We start from the raw sequence: 14,158 nt of genomic DNA, 5'->3' as shown, positions 1-14,158 counted from the left end.
GTATCGATTTAGTTGTTTTAGGCAGAGTATCTCAGTAAGAGTCTCCTCAACGAACCTCAGCATCATCATTTTTTTTAATTTCAGTTGAACTACCTTAAAAAGATAAATTTGTGTCTAATTAGAGTTCAGTTCTTGTTGATAATGCCTCACTGTTATTGTCATGATATTTTTATATGACTGAGCCACAGAGGAGCACAGCTGGGCTGAATTTTAGAAAAGTACCTAAATATACCTCCATTTTTTTCTTTTAATCAATAGAAATATTATTCAATAGGCTCAGTTTCCTCCATTAAAAAAAAAAAGTTTTATAATGTGTTAGTGAACTGTTGGCCTTGACGGGGATTAATTAAACCCCGGCTGTTATTCCTGTTAAACTCTTTCCACACAGCTCAGTTGACTCAGGACACTGACCATCCCAAATTGCATTGTGGGGTAAATCAAGGACACAGGCAAAACCTTCCCTTCATTCATTTGCAAATACGACGCCATTATGAAAGCTAAACTCACGGGTATCATGACTAACAGAAGCATTTTAAATTTCATTTTATTGAAAGACTTTTTGGTGTAACTTTAAAGGCAGGCAAAAATTGAAAGAGTAATACAATTAAAACCTAAGTAGCCCCCACTGAAACTAAGAAATAAAATATTACAGATAGATGTTCACCAGTAACCCCCTCTGGGTCTTAGTCACTCCCCCTCCACCAGCTATAGGGATCACGGTGTCTTGAATTGGGGGATTATCATTTCTATGCCTGTCTGTATACTTTTGCTACATGCATGTGTACTTTTGAAACTCTCGCTTTTCAGCCAGGAGGCCCCGTTGGTTTCCACCGTGACGCTTGGTTAGGTAGGAGATATTAAAATACAGTACTTCTTTAGTTTGTAAAAATATTGCCCATATGGCACCCCATGCCTCTAAACCATTTGCAAGCTCATCCCTGGTGACCTTATTCTCCAAACACAAAAAACAGAGTTCCGCAAAGGCAAATGAATTATCCAGGGTCACGCGTCATCTCAGTAGCAGAAAACACCACATGGAGTGCTCCCACCCTTGCCTCCCACTACTAGCCTATGATGCTGTTGTGCTCTGGGGATTCATAATATATTTATAAGTGCTCCACAATATGTAATAAATCATTATGTATTGATTTAAACAGTGCCATTTGCAAGCCTCAGAGCGCTTTACTGTATTACATACATAAAGGAATCCAATCACTCCGCCAGCCACTGACAAGCAGTAGTTAGAAGCCCGGGCTCCTAGAGTGGTGTCAGCAAAACTCCACAGCAAGCTGAGAACCAGAAGTGAGTGAGTCACATCGACTCCTGTAAGCAGCAAGCCTTGGCTAATTGCTGAGGGAGTACGCACTATAGCGTATCTTAGATTTTTAACTGTTTGGATAGAGAGAATCTTTTATTCGTATAAATCAATGTGTTCCTTAGAGGTCTGCTGTGTTGGAAATTCCACAGGTGTAAAGCGTATTGGCTACTGGAAATGAAAGCTTTAAACGACGCACTAAAGGCAAGTGAATGGGAAAAAGCCACACGCTCCTATATGCAGCCTCAAGTGACAGGCACCTGTCAGTCTCATTAACATGCCCGTGGAGCCAAAAGAAACTCCCAAGGTCAGGACTTGAGATTTAAAAACTCACTCTAAAGGCTGTGGTGTGTTACAGCCTGTTGCACCAGATTTGTGAGAGCCAATTGCTAAATATTCAGGAACCCCGTAACGGTCCTTAAACGGTTGGGAGGCAGAAATGGACCATGGTGGGAGCGCGAAGATCGGTAAATCCTACAGATCAGGACTTTCCCCTGCAGCAAGTGGTTTGCCAACCCACCGCTGCTTCGTCACATCCCTGGGGTGGTGGGGTTTGTGCTTGAACCTAATGTTCCCTGGATCCTGAAAAGAGTCTTTTGAACGGCTCACAGATCCATTCACAGATAGTTGTTACGGAAAAACATCTTTGTACCTGGCTGGCAAGTAATGTAAGGGATGTCTATCGTGTTCTCCTGGATGAATGGAAAACTCCCATTTTCCCAAAGTGTGAATCAGGAAATGGCTATCATGGAAATAGCTACTTCTAAAGAAATATAATAAATGTATAGTGAATATTTTCACCCACATTCAGTCAGCCTCAATCAAACACTAGTTGCCTTCACGCTGGAAATCTGAAAGGGCATGCCGTGTCAACACATTGACAAGTTACAGAATTACTTCTGTTCCCGAGAAAATCTCCAGCACCTCAAAAATCCCATCGGCCCAAAGTGCCTCGAAGGGGAAAACGGCACATGTTCATAGAAGTTTAGTGAAAACGCCCACTTCTACTTTTCAAATGGTCACTCTAATTTTATTATTTATGGGTGGCTCTTCCAGAATCAAAGTTGCTGTTAAAGTGGTAACTTCACATCTTTTGATTACAAGAAATATTTTCTGGTCCATGTCAACATTTTGCATGGAAATTATCCAAGGTAATTACCCCAGCTCCCTGCCAAATGAAACACATTGGGTTACTTATTTTCCTAATTTTAGTTTCTTTCTAATTTTAGTTGCTTCCTAATTTTTGTTTCACTCCTGTCTGGGGGTACAGGGCTCAATGCCGTACCAAGTCTCGCTGGAAAGGATTTTCACAGATAGTAGAAACAAGATTGAATTTGGAATGTCCATCACCACGTTTTTCGCTTTTTGGGCACGTGTGCAAAGGCGGCTGAACACCAATCATTTATTAAATCAGATCTTCCCTGTATTTACATGACAGCCTGCAGTGAAACTATATACTTGGGGGGTGTCACAGTAGTCCATTACGATCATCCCCTTCGCCGGGGGGGGCACCTAAGCCTAAGAGAGTTCATTGCCAGATGGATGGGGGCAGGCGATAGTTATGTCATAAAAGTTTATTGAGCATCTGAGCTGTGTACAAAGCTGCTTGCGTGCATTTTCTCCAACCCTTACAACATGACTACAAGATATTATTATTCCCATTTTACAGATGGGGAAATTCAGACTCCAAGAATGTAGAGGGACGACACAAAAAGTATAGGAGACAGAATTCAGTCTCTTTTCACTCTGCCACCTCCCTCAACACAGTGCCATCTTGACTAGACCCCTGAATGATCATCTCCCTTCCCTATCTGCTTTCTAGAAGGTCATATGTCTGACATTGATAAAATTAGGACCACTAAGAGTTTAGATTACTAGAATAAATTTCTTTAAAGCCATAATGTGAAAACATTTCCATTATAGCTTTAAAGCAATTGGAAAATGGGGACTTTCAAGGAGCAGAATTACAAATTATGAAATGCCATCCAGTTGTTCTAGCTGTAACAGCCATGAGTGATATTAACAAGTTGTTACTTACTAGGTATGAGAAATTAATATCAAATTTGAAATATGGTTTGCTATATACATTTACCTTTAAGACAAACTTGTCGATGAATTATTTTGGGAGTGAGCGATTACTCCACAGCCAACATACATAGTTTGGTGATTTTTACCATTCTGCCTAATAATAATGTGAATGCCTTTTACTTTAACCACAAAAAGCAAGTAAGTTAAATGTTATTGATTCTATTTTACAAATGAGGAGTTGAGGCTCAGACAGACATGGGCATACCTCATTTTATTATGCTTCTCTTTATTGTTCTCTACAGATACAGCTTTTTAAATTTTTATTTATTTATTTTTAATTTTTTTTAATGTTTATTTTTGACAGAGAGAGAGAGACAGAGCGTGAGTGGGGGGGGGGCAGAGAGAAGAGGGAGAGAGAGAATTCTAAGCAGGCCTCACACTCAGCATGGAGCCCCAATGTGGGGCTCGATCTCACGACCACAAGATCACACCCTGAGCCAATATCGAGTCAGATGCTTAACTGACTGAGCCACCCAGGAGCCCCTGACTCAGTTCATTTCAATATTCACTTCATTGTGGTGGTCTGGAACCAAACCCGCCATATCTCTGAGGTATGTCTGTAAAGAGCAGCACAGCCAGACATTATAGTCAGCTCTTATGATCCCCTCTAGTGCTTTCCCTGTCATATGACACAGAACAGTTAGCTTACAAAAGAAGAGTGAAAACACAAGAAGTAGGCGTAGCACTTCTGATAAAGAAAGAATGGATTCTGGCTCAAAATATAACCTGTGGAGTTCATAATGCAAACAGCACCTTGAATAGTTTGGATGGCAGGAAAGAAAGTTAAGCAAAATGTTAGGTCTGGCACAGGTTGGTACCCAGTGCCTGGTGGATGAAACAGGACCGGAAAAAAGTTGAAACAGAAATAGAAAGGCCCAGAAGTCTTCCTAAACCCGTGTTTCAAGTTCATTTGGGGCTTGTTCTATATATTGCCACACATACCCTGCGACAACGTTAATAAAGCATCTCCAGAGGCCACTTTTTGAATGTATGCACTGAGAAACACTCTTTCTCTCCATTTGCCCCTTCCCTCAAGAATGCAGTTAGAGCCCTTTGTGTTATTTTTAGCGTAGCCTTCACCACATTCTAAAAAGACAGCAACGGTAGTATTCTAAGACAGCCTCTAGTCACTACTGTGATTTTCAAATAAAATTTACCTGGCCCATGCTGAAGTATATTTGTGAAACCATATATTTGTTTTACAGGTTCATTTGCCAGGAGGTGTAAACCTGCTTTTCCTACTAATTAAAAATTTTGACAAAAAAATGGCCAAAGCAAAATCGTATCCTCCAGCCATGAGCTGTCTTTATATTCTCATTCTCCCTTTTACCACCGCTGCCAGCTCTGGATTACTGCCACGACTGAAAATAACCTGCAAAAGGGGTTTTGTTCCCATTCAGCATGGTACTTTGTTTTCCAGGCCACAAACCCTTGCCATCTTTATGGGAATGCAGTAAACACATCAGAAAACTTCAGTCCAATATGCCAACATCCAATAATCAAAGGTGATTAAAATCACCATTCGTTTTCTCTTTTTCCAAAAAGATAATTGAATTTGAGATCTAAAGAGCCATCTGCTACCAAAGGTGTCTTCCAGTCTAGGTGAATGCACACTTCGTTTGGATATTCTTTTTCCTTGTTACGAAGGAATATGTGCTCCAGAAATTTCTGATTTACTTTGTGTTATTGAACAACATAACCTTCTGATGATTTGTTTCCTACTAATCTTAACGTTAATTTCCTATGGAAAAAATATGCTAAACTAATTCTTCAGAGCCTGGTGTTCTGATGTTTCAGCGTTCCACTTGGAGGGTTTGAGACAACCTGGATCTACATGATTGAAACAGCGTAATTGTGGCCTGGCAGAAGCAATCAGTTCAGGCAGCTAAATGATGTGTAAATGGAAATGGCCACACAATGGATTTGACCAAGGCAATCAATACTCCTTAAGAAGACAGAAAAAAACAAGCGGATCAGCTGGGCTATGGTCCCACTCAGTGGCTGCAAGTGGATACAATTTACAAAGAATGTGTACAACAGAAAACCTTGCCCCAGAGAAACTGGGTTTCTAGGTAGGTGTATGTGAAATGCCCAAGTCAGCACCTGGCTAACAGAAGGTATTTAACAAATTTTACTTGCCCCCCACTTTATTCTGGTCATAGAATTTTTCTAGTATTTCATTGGATTTTGCATTTTAGTACCAAGTACAATCACCATAAACAAATATTGGAGACAATTAGTATGTACACAACTCAACTCAAATGGGAGCCCAAGAAAGTTACATACCGGCTTTGCACAGTTTGTGGGACATAGGCATTAATCAACACGTTTTAAAAGGGAATGGTTTTCAATTAGCAGAACTTCTGTTCCACTTCACAGTTCTTGGTATTGTCCTGTTTTCTGGTAATCAGCTGGCTAGTCAGCTCATTGCGTAGAGACTATTACAATTCTGATATTTATATATGGCAATAAAGCAAAGGTAAATAATTTGTTCCAAAACTCTATACTCTATCTAGCATCTATCTATCTATCTATCTATCTATCTATCTATCTATCTTCCTATTTATCTATCTACCCATTCATTCAATAAATAACTATTGATTACCTCCTATTTACTTGTATGGCACTACAGAAGATACAAGAGAAGATAGCTCATGGTCTCTTGCTCAAAAAAGTTATAGTTTACTGGGACGAGGGTGGGGGAAAAGTCTTGAATGAAAAGGCAACACTATCCTTCTCGGTTCCAAGTCAAAAAATGCCAAGTGGGTTGAATACTCTCTGCTAGCTTAGCCGATCACCCATACTTTGGACCATGTGTCAGAGGTTGGCAAACTTTTTCTGTAAAGTGCAATCTTTGCCACCAATATGGCCATTCTGTCTCTACTGTGACTCCTCTACGTTGTAGCAATAGATAATAGGTCAGTGGCTGGGCAGAGCTGTATTCCCAATAAAACTTTATTTGTAGATGCTGAAGTTTGAATTTCATATAAATTTTTACATGTTATCAAATGTCATTCCTCTTTTAATTTTTCGAGTCATTTAAAAGAATAAATACTATTTTTAGCTCATGAGCCGTCATGAACACAGATGGCAGGCTGAACTTGGCCCAAGGGCTGTGGTTTACAAACCCCTATCTTAGTTTGAAGGAAGGCATTTTGGGGGCTTCCTTTCTTGGGGAAATCTTGCTGGTAGCCAGGAATCACAGGAACTTCAATCCACTGCTTTGTGTATCGTTCACCTTTGGCCACATACGGGAAGGCATCCTTATAATCCACGCCTTCCAGGAAAGCACTGGGGGCTTTCTGCACACCTACCGAAAACCAGTCCCTTTCCCTCCAGGGGCTGGCACTGGTGATAGTGTTCCATTTAGACTCCCAAAGCACAAATACTTTACTGGTACATCAAAAATATTCAAGGCAGGGGCGCCTGGGTGGCGCAGTCGGTTAAGCGTCCGACTTCAGCCAGGTCACGATCTCGCGGTCCGTGAGTTGGAGCCCCGCGTCGGGCTCTGGGCTGATGGCTCGGAGCCTGGAGCCTGTTTCCGATTCTGTGTCTCCCTCTCTCTCTGCCCCTCCCCCGTTCATGCTCTGTCTCTCTCTGTCCCAAAAATAAATAAACGTTGAAAAAAAAAATTAAAAAAAAATATTCAAGGCATAGCTCTAATTAGAAAGAGCAAAAGAAGAGAAGCTTCAGAAAAGCGCAGGCTTCCTGTTTTGTTTCTTTTTAAATAAAAGGATCTTCGAGTATATTATGGAAACTCAAAGGAATATTTTAGTAACTCTTGATAACCAAATATTTAATAGCAGTTTTCCAAAGCTATCATCTTATTATTCCTCTTATACTTCATGTGGTCCAGGTTTGAGAGCCATATGCCTTGTTCACTGTCCCCATCCCAGTGTTCTGGTTTGTGAATTGAGTTGAATACTCCTTTTCTAAGATCATAGCCCATCGTCCTTCTATCTCCTCTTCAAATGAAATACTACCAAGAGAAACCACACATGCTGGTGCTAATCTGTGGTCCCTTCTCAACATGAATTCCTTGTGATCCTGATTATCTTTTATCTTACCACCTAGAACGACAGTCTTTATATCCTCCCCTCTTGCCAGGTGGAAACCTCACCATCTTGTAGCCAACATACTTTACATTAGAAATAGCAAACTTTTAATGATCTATAGGAATCTCAAATATTCCCTCCGGTTCTATACGATGAACCTGTGATTTTTCATAAGGTACAGTATTTGCTAGCTCTATATGGCTATTCGGTTTTAAGTTTAAACTAGGTGACATTAAATAAAATTAACAACTCAGTTTCCCAGTTGCAGTAGCTGTATTTCAAGTGCCTGACAGTCATTTTTCCATCACTGCAGAAAGTGCTACTTGACCATGCTGATCTAGGTGAAAAAGTAGGAAGACAGTAGGTATGATGGTCAACCTTCCTGATTTATTTACGTCAGCTCGGAGTTATCCTGACCGATTTAATTCTTTATTTCTCCGGAATAAAATTCATTTTTTAAAGTACAATTACGAACAGTGTGTTAGTATGAGAAAGCTCCACCCTCCAGTCATAGGCTAGGATGCTTTTCTCTTTCAGCCTTCTATCTTCCGTGTTCAATGTTAGGAATTAGCGAAGTAATTTTAACCACACACCCATGGTCAACAAATGCCCTTTTAAGGAGTTATCCAGCACCCAGTCTACCTGCCTCTTTTGGGGGGAATTCCTGTTGAAAAAGGTCTTAGTGGAACACGTGATATGCAGGCTCCGTCAACCAAATGTTCCGCCTGAGCCTACAATCCTGGGGCAAGTGAGGTCAAGAGAGCGCAGATGGACCATTGGTGCCATGTTTGTGACGATGTCTAACGGTGGTGGTGGGGACTGCCCAGGGGCAGGCAGCAGCAGTGATATGGTGGCCAGGCTGTTTCTGCTGCAAGCTTTCTAGGCCATCTGGAGCTGCTCTGGCCTCTGCCTCGTTTACAAGGTTGAACCCCTCCAGCCTCTGGCTAATTCCGGGAAACCAAACATCCTTTGAATATATTCCCTTTTTCATCTTCAGGTAACAGGAGTGTGTTTTTTCCTCTTAACCACCAAGCACCTCTACTGATACACCACCCACGTCACCTCCTGGGTTATTTCCACATTCTATTAGCAACTGTGTCATTTTAATCTGGTTTTCATCCAAAGAAGTAAGTTCAGATGCAAAGGATTCTGTTGTTATTGCCATTGTTGTTATGCCAGGGGCGGCTTTTTAGAAAATTTGTGGTCACTATTAATTGCAAAATAAATAATGTAGAGGCCCAATTGGAAAAAAAAAATCTCCCTTGCCAAAGGGTTACTTCGGCCTACAAACAAAGATGGGAGAACCTAAAGAAAACACATTTCAGATTCTTTGTGTACTTCCAACCTGCCCTCTGGGTTTCTGTGTCAGAAACATTCTTCCCTCTCTGAAAGATTTCTTTCTTCTAAGTTTAAAAGCTTTGTTCTCTGTTATCCTTGGTTAATGCTATCGTGGCAACTGGCACTATCTCTCTTCAAAACATATGAAATAATCCTGCTCTGAAGGCACCTAGGGGATAGCCTTTTGCACTGTTCACACAGCCATACCCCAGTCTGTGCAAGTGGGGATGGCTTTGAAAGATAAAGCGTGTATCACTTCCAATGGTTACTTCAAAATACTTCAGGAGATGACAGCATTGGGCCTCCACAGAAAGGTGTGACTGATGTTTCTCTTTCCTACATCCTCTCAGTTTTCTTGGGATCTCTGGACTGAAACATTGCTCATGGAAAAACAAGGTTGGGAAGATTTCTCCTTGAAGAGGGAATTTCAAGTTCTTCTAACTGCCTGGCAAAGAGCTTCTTCTCTAAACAGAAGCAGCCTCATTTGCACATCAACCTACCTCCTGGTACATACCACCAAATGATGGTGTGCCCTTTCAATTCTTCCTGTGGCCATTAAGAAAGACAAAAATCTCTAAACAATCATAGCATAAAGAGTAAATGTTCTCCCCCACTATCTTCCCTGCCTCCACTTCCTCCTCCCTTAGAAAGAAGGTAAAAATCACCATCTATAGAACATCTATAGTTTTATGCTAGCATCCAGAGAGATCACATCTTTGGCCACTTGGTTCTCCTTTATGAAGAGTCAAAGGTAAATAGGATTTTATCATGGTAGTACTGATAATATGACGAGATGCACAGTTTTTAGGATAAGGTGAGAAAATTATTCCTAAAGCCACCCACCTCTCCATGACTTCAACTCCTTCTAGGGCTTACTCTTTATTACTCATCTAAAGGCTGAGCCAAAACTCAACTGCAGAATTCAAAAGGGGCACCAACTGGGGTAGAAGCCCAACTTGACCTGGATATTCCCATCTTGAAAGTGGCACTGGAGATCTTCCATCTAAAAACAAAGAGTTGGCCATGGTCTGCCAGAGAGTTTCTCCCATGTCTCTTCATGTGTCTGTGCTCTAATAGGTGCCAGCGCTCCCTGGATTTTGCACGCTATGCTCAATGGTCATCATTCACAGGGAGAGCAATCTGGAAAAACCCAGTATAAAGCAGTACTGGTGGGACTGCAAATCTAACTAGTTTTTGAAAAAAATAATCGAATATTGAGCATCAGCAGGCACTCTTAATCTTAACAGGCAAACAATTTAAATGCAGATAGATGCACTAGAATCCTTCTGGCTTTTCTTTTTCTTTTCTTTTCAAGTATCAGTGGTATCTGCCACTAGAATTTGAAATTGGATCCTAATTGTGAATCCCTTGACATACTCCCCATCCCTCTCTCCAGGTTCATTCGCGTATAACGTTCTTTGTTCCCTACTTTGCAGGAGGGTGGGACACTGTGAGCCTCAAGAAAGGCTCAAGTTTCTAGATAGAGTTTTATTTTTGCCATAATGGAAATCGATTTCATTGATAGTCTAGTCCCCCCAAAATGGGTTCACATCTGAATAATCTGGAAGTCCCACTGGTAAACTGTAAGCATGTTTTTCTGATGCTATTCTGGAAAGTTCGAGGGAAAGGCATTCATGAAGAAAGATGATCAGGCATCAGTCAGCCCAAAGCTTGTGTGCGAGGCATATCTACCAATACACCAATAACACTCATCCCAAGACAGTATGTTGCATTATACAGACTGCTTTCTTGTAAACATTTGCCTCTAGCTCAACATAGTGATGACGATGGTGGTGGTAAAAGCTGACACCTCTTGAATCTTACTATGTGCTAGGTACTTTCCAGCCTCCTTACTTGTATTATTTCATCTGGTGTCATAACACCTCTGGAAAGAGATACTTTTTTTATCCCCATTACAGATCAATAAACATAGAAAGGACTTAACTCTTCTAAGGCCATTACCATCCCACTCAAGTTTGAGAGGATGTGTGTCTGAAACTGTGTGTGTGTGTGTGTGTGTGTGTGTGTGTGTGTGTGTGTGTGTGTGTAGGGGGTGGCTGAAGGTCACTATGGGAATGAGGTGGGCACTCCAAGTGAATGGAGGATTAAATGTTCTATTCCAGTCACTTGGAATAGAATAGGAGTACCAAATCACAAAACACCTCGAAATTCAACTCAGACACTCCAGCCTTTTTAGTGACCTTGGACAAATATGCCCTAAAATTAGCTGGAAGATTCCTTTGGGGATTTGCACGTGTTTTTAGAAATTCCTAAGAAATCTGGCTAAAAGGGCAGATCTGTTACCTTTTGGATTCTTAGATATACTCACTTTATTACATAAATTAAGTGAGAGTAAAACTTCATAAAGTCTAAAAGTCGAATCCAGTTGCTACTGCAAACCTCCAGAACCTGTCAATTGAGAGTTGAATCTTGAGACAACAGGCTTCCTCATAAGGTGTCTAGAACTTTGGGGGCCAGCCAGGCCAGGGTGTGTGTGTGTGTGTGTGTGTGTGTGTGTGTGTGTGTGTGTAAGAATGAGGAAGTTGATCTCTCAAAGGTAGTGCCCCAACATGAAAAATAAGGGTTAAAATCCGTTCTCTTTTCTTTCTGGAAAATGTTGAATAAGATCTGTGTATATGCTGGGCCAAGGTTAAGGCATGATTGTTTTCAATCACTTCAACAAAAATGCACGTTATTATATATGCACTTTTCTATCTGCTCCCACCTCTATCCTGGTTGCATGCAAAAACTCACAAAGGACAGTTTAGTCAGCTAGAGCTACAAATCTCTCTTAACAGAACTGGGATGAGGCTAATCTATGAGCCATCAATTAGAACATTTCCAGCAAAAGGAGTGAAGTTCACATCCGAAGTGTCCACAGTGGCCCTACTAAGTATTGTCCCATCGTGGGTCAACGTGTCTACTCTTTGACAAATATTAACAAGCTGATTGGCAGATCACATTAAAGCACTTACATGGAGAAAAGGCCTTTGTATGTGAAAGAGCAAAATAAAGTTCAGCTTGAACTATTTAAAAAAATGAAGTTGGTAAATGCTTGATTCTGTCGCACTAAATAGTTATGTTGGTATTAGTAACAGCTTCTCACTTTCTGGAGTTTTAATTATGTCTCTTGGGACTGAGAGAAGGGTGAGGGCGGGGGATACAGATTTTAACAGCTTATTTGGTTGCTGTCCCTACCTTTACTGCCGTTGAACTGAAAAATCTCCACAGGCTAAAATTCTTTACATTGCAAATAAAATAGTTTTTCCCTGGTTTTTATCAGCCTAGGTCCCACAAGGAACCGACAGCCGGTTTATGTCAATGAACAAGACTTATTGTTTTCAGATTTATTTTTTTATAGCCAAAAAAAAGTTGGTGTTGAGCTTAAAACAAAGGCAACAAAGAACAATGAAGACTCTAATTTGGGGTTCCAACACAATTGCTGGGTTGAATAAAGGCCATCTTGCACCCAGCTATTTGTGGGAGAACTCATTAATTTTGGTGCTTCTCTTGAACTTGCTTCACATTATGGCATGCACACACACGAACACATACACACACATGCACACACATGCTTTTCTTTTTACCCAATGGGCAGATGTGTTTGCTGTGTGTGCATTTCTGCTTTCCATGATCCATCCATAAAAACTAATGAGATAGGGAGTGGAGGTCAAAGAAGAAAAAATAAAGAACAAAAGAGAAATCCTGAAAGACTTAGAGTATTTAATATTTTATCTGGGACAAGAACAAGAACATGACAACACTCCTTGCTAAGCTGGATTTATAAAATCTTTTCTTCTGTGAGTCTATCTAACTCACCATTTCATTTCTCCTAGAGAAAACAATGTAGCTAGAAATGTGGGAAGACTCCAAGTATGTTTTGCCCCCCAGAAATAAATGTTGCTACTCCTCTACCCTTACCATGCCAGAGGACAAGTCCCTTCTGGAAGAATGGAAAGGGATGGTTTGGAAACCGAGAGACCCATATGCTGGTCCAGCCTGACCCAAGTGCTGGTCCAGCCTACCACAAATTTGCTATGTGGATTCTGGCAAATCACTAAACTCCTTTAGTCCCAGTTTCTTTATCTGAACAAAAGGACAATCCAAGAGGACTGTCTGGGTCCGATATTTCTTGATTCCATGCTTTCTTCTTTGAAATTTTAGACCCATCTTCCATAATCCAAGAATGGTCCCTCTCCCCATCACCTGATGGGATGATTTGTCATGGTCCTTCACACCCAGCTTCTGGATTGTTCCCATAGAACTTATTCACCATCAGCTGCTGGGTTCTATGGAAATCACCTGGGACAAATAATTTCCTCCAGGGTCTTGCCCTGGGGAGGAGGTAAGAATTAACAGCTCGAAGAAGGGGAGACATGAGTTTCACGCATTTACAGGAGGTATAGAATTTTAAAATGCTGCCCTGTCGCATTCCCAATTCCAAGGCTCATTTTCTTCCAGTGTGTGGCCAGCTCATATTTATTTTGTAATCTCTTTTAATTATGGAGCTTATCATATGAAAGTTACTTCCATAGTTCTTCCTTATGGTCACCATAAAATTAAAAAATGCCCCTAGTCTAATTTTTCTTAATCCAATTTTGTTACCAATAGTCATTTGATAGAAATAACATAAAAAGAGCGTTTTTCCCCCCAAATGGTAACATTAAAAGCCAAGCACCTGTAGTTTGGGGTAGTTGTTGAAATTGTGATTTCTGCCCTATTGTTGTTTTGAAAGATGTTTGGTAAGCTTTTGACTCATATCACCGTGGTTTGGGCTTTCTTTTAGTCCAGATGTGACCAAAGTCAAAATGCCCCGCAGACACTGTCGTGGAGTTCATGTGGCAAAAATGGAAATTTCTAAGTAGTGTTGGCCTGGTGAAGGTTGCCATCCCATTTGCTTGGTGTGAGCAGCCTCGGTAGAGAGTGCAGTCGGGCTTTGTGGCTCAGGCTCTTGGTTTACTGTTTAGAACGCCACCGTTTAGGGCTGTGGTGACACAACAGAGTGTCACGCTCACTCACCTATGAGGCTCTAGCCCAGGTAATCACGGAGGTTAACATTTTCAAACAAATTATTCCCAGACCTGAGACTGCGGGGCCCAAGTTTTACCCAGAGTGGAGAAGAGTATGAAATAAAGGGGGGTTCTATTTCTCTTTTATATCCAACTGATTGGTGCGTGCGCACACACACGCCTGCTCTCCAGTGTTTGTGGAAGACCACAAACATGGCCAGTTGTGAGTTCCTGTGGTCTCTGTCGGGACTGAGCGGTGTCTATTTTGATTCCACAGCACGGCTGCTGGCCTCAGGGTTGAAATGCTTTTCAAAGGAACCCCATTCATAACAACCTCTTGCCTGTCGCAGTTC

General features: G+C 41.1%; 1 protein-coding gene across 4 annotated transcripts in view; it reads right to left on the bottom strand.

Annotated features, from left to right (window-relative positions):
* CREB5 (cAMP responsive element binding protein 5) overlaps nucleotides 1-14,158 on the bottom strand; it is a 417,870-nt gene that overhangs the window by 156,788 nt on the left and 246,924 nt on the right. The window lies entirely within an intron of this gene.

Source organism: Prionailurus viverrinus, chromosome A2, assembly GCF_022837055.1.
Source record: "Prionailurus viverrinus isolate Anna chromosome A2, UM_Priviv_1.0, whole genome shotgun sequence".
NCBI classification, from domain to species: domain Eukaryota; kingdom Metazoa; phylum Chordata; class Mammalia; order Carnivora; family Felidae; genus Prionailurus; species Prionailurus viverrinus.
Note: the sequence above shows the minus strand (reverse complement) of the source record. Positions and strands in the feature narration are given on the sequence as shown.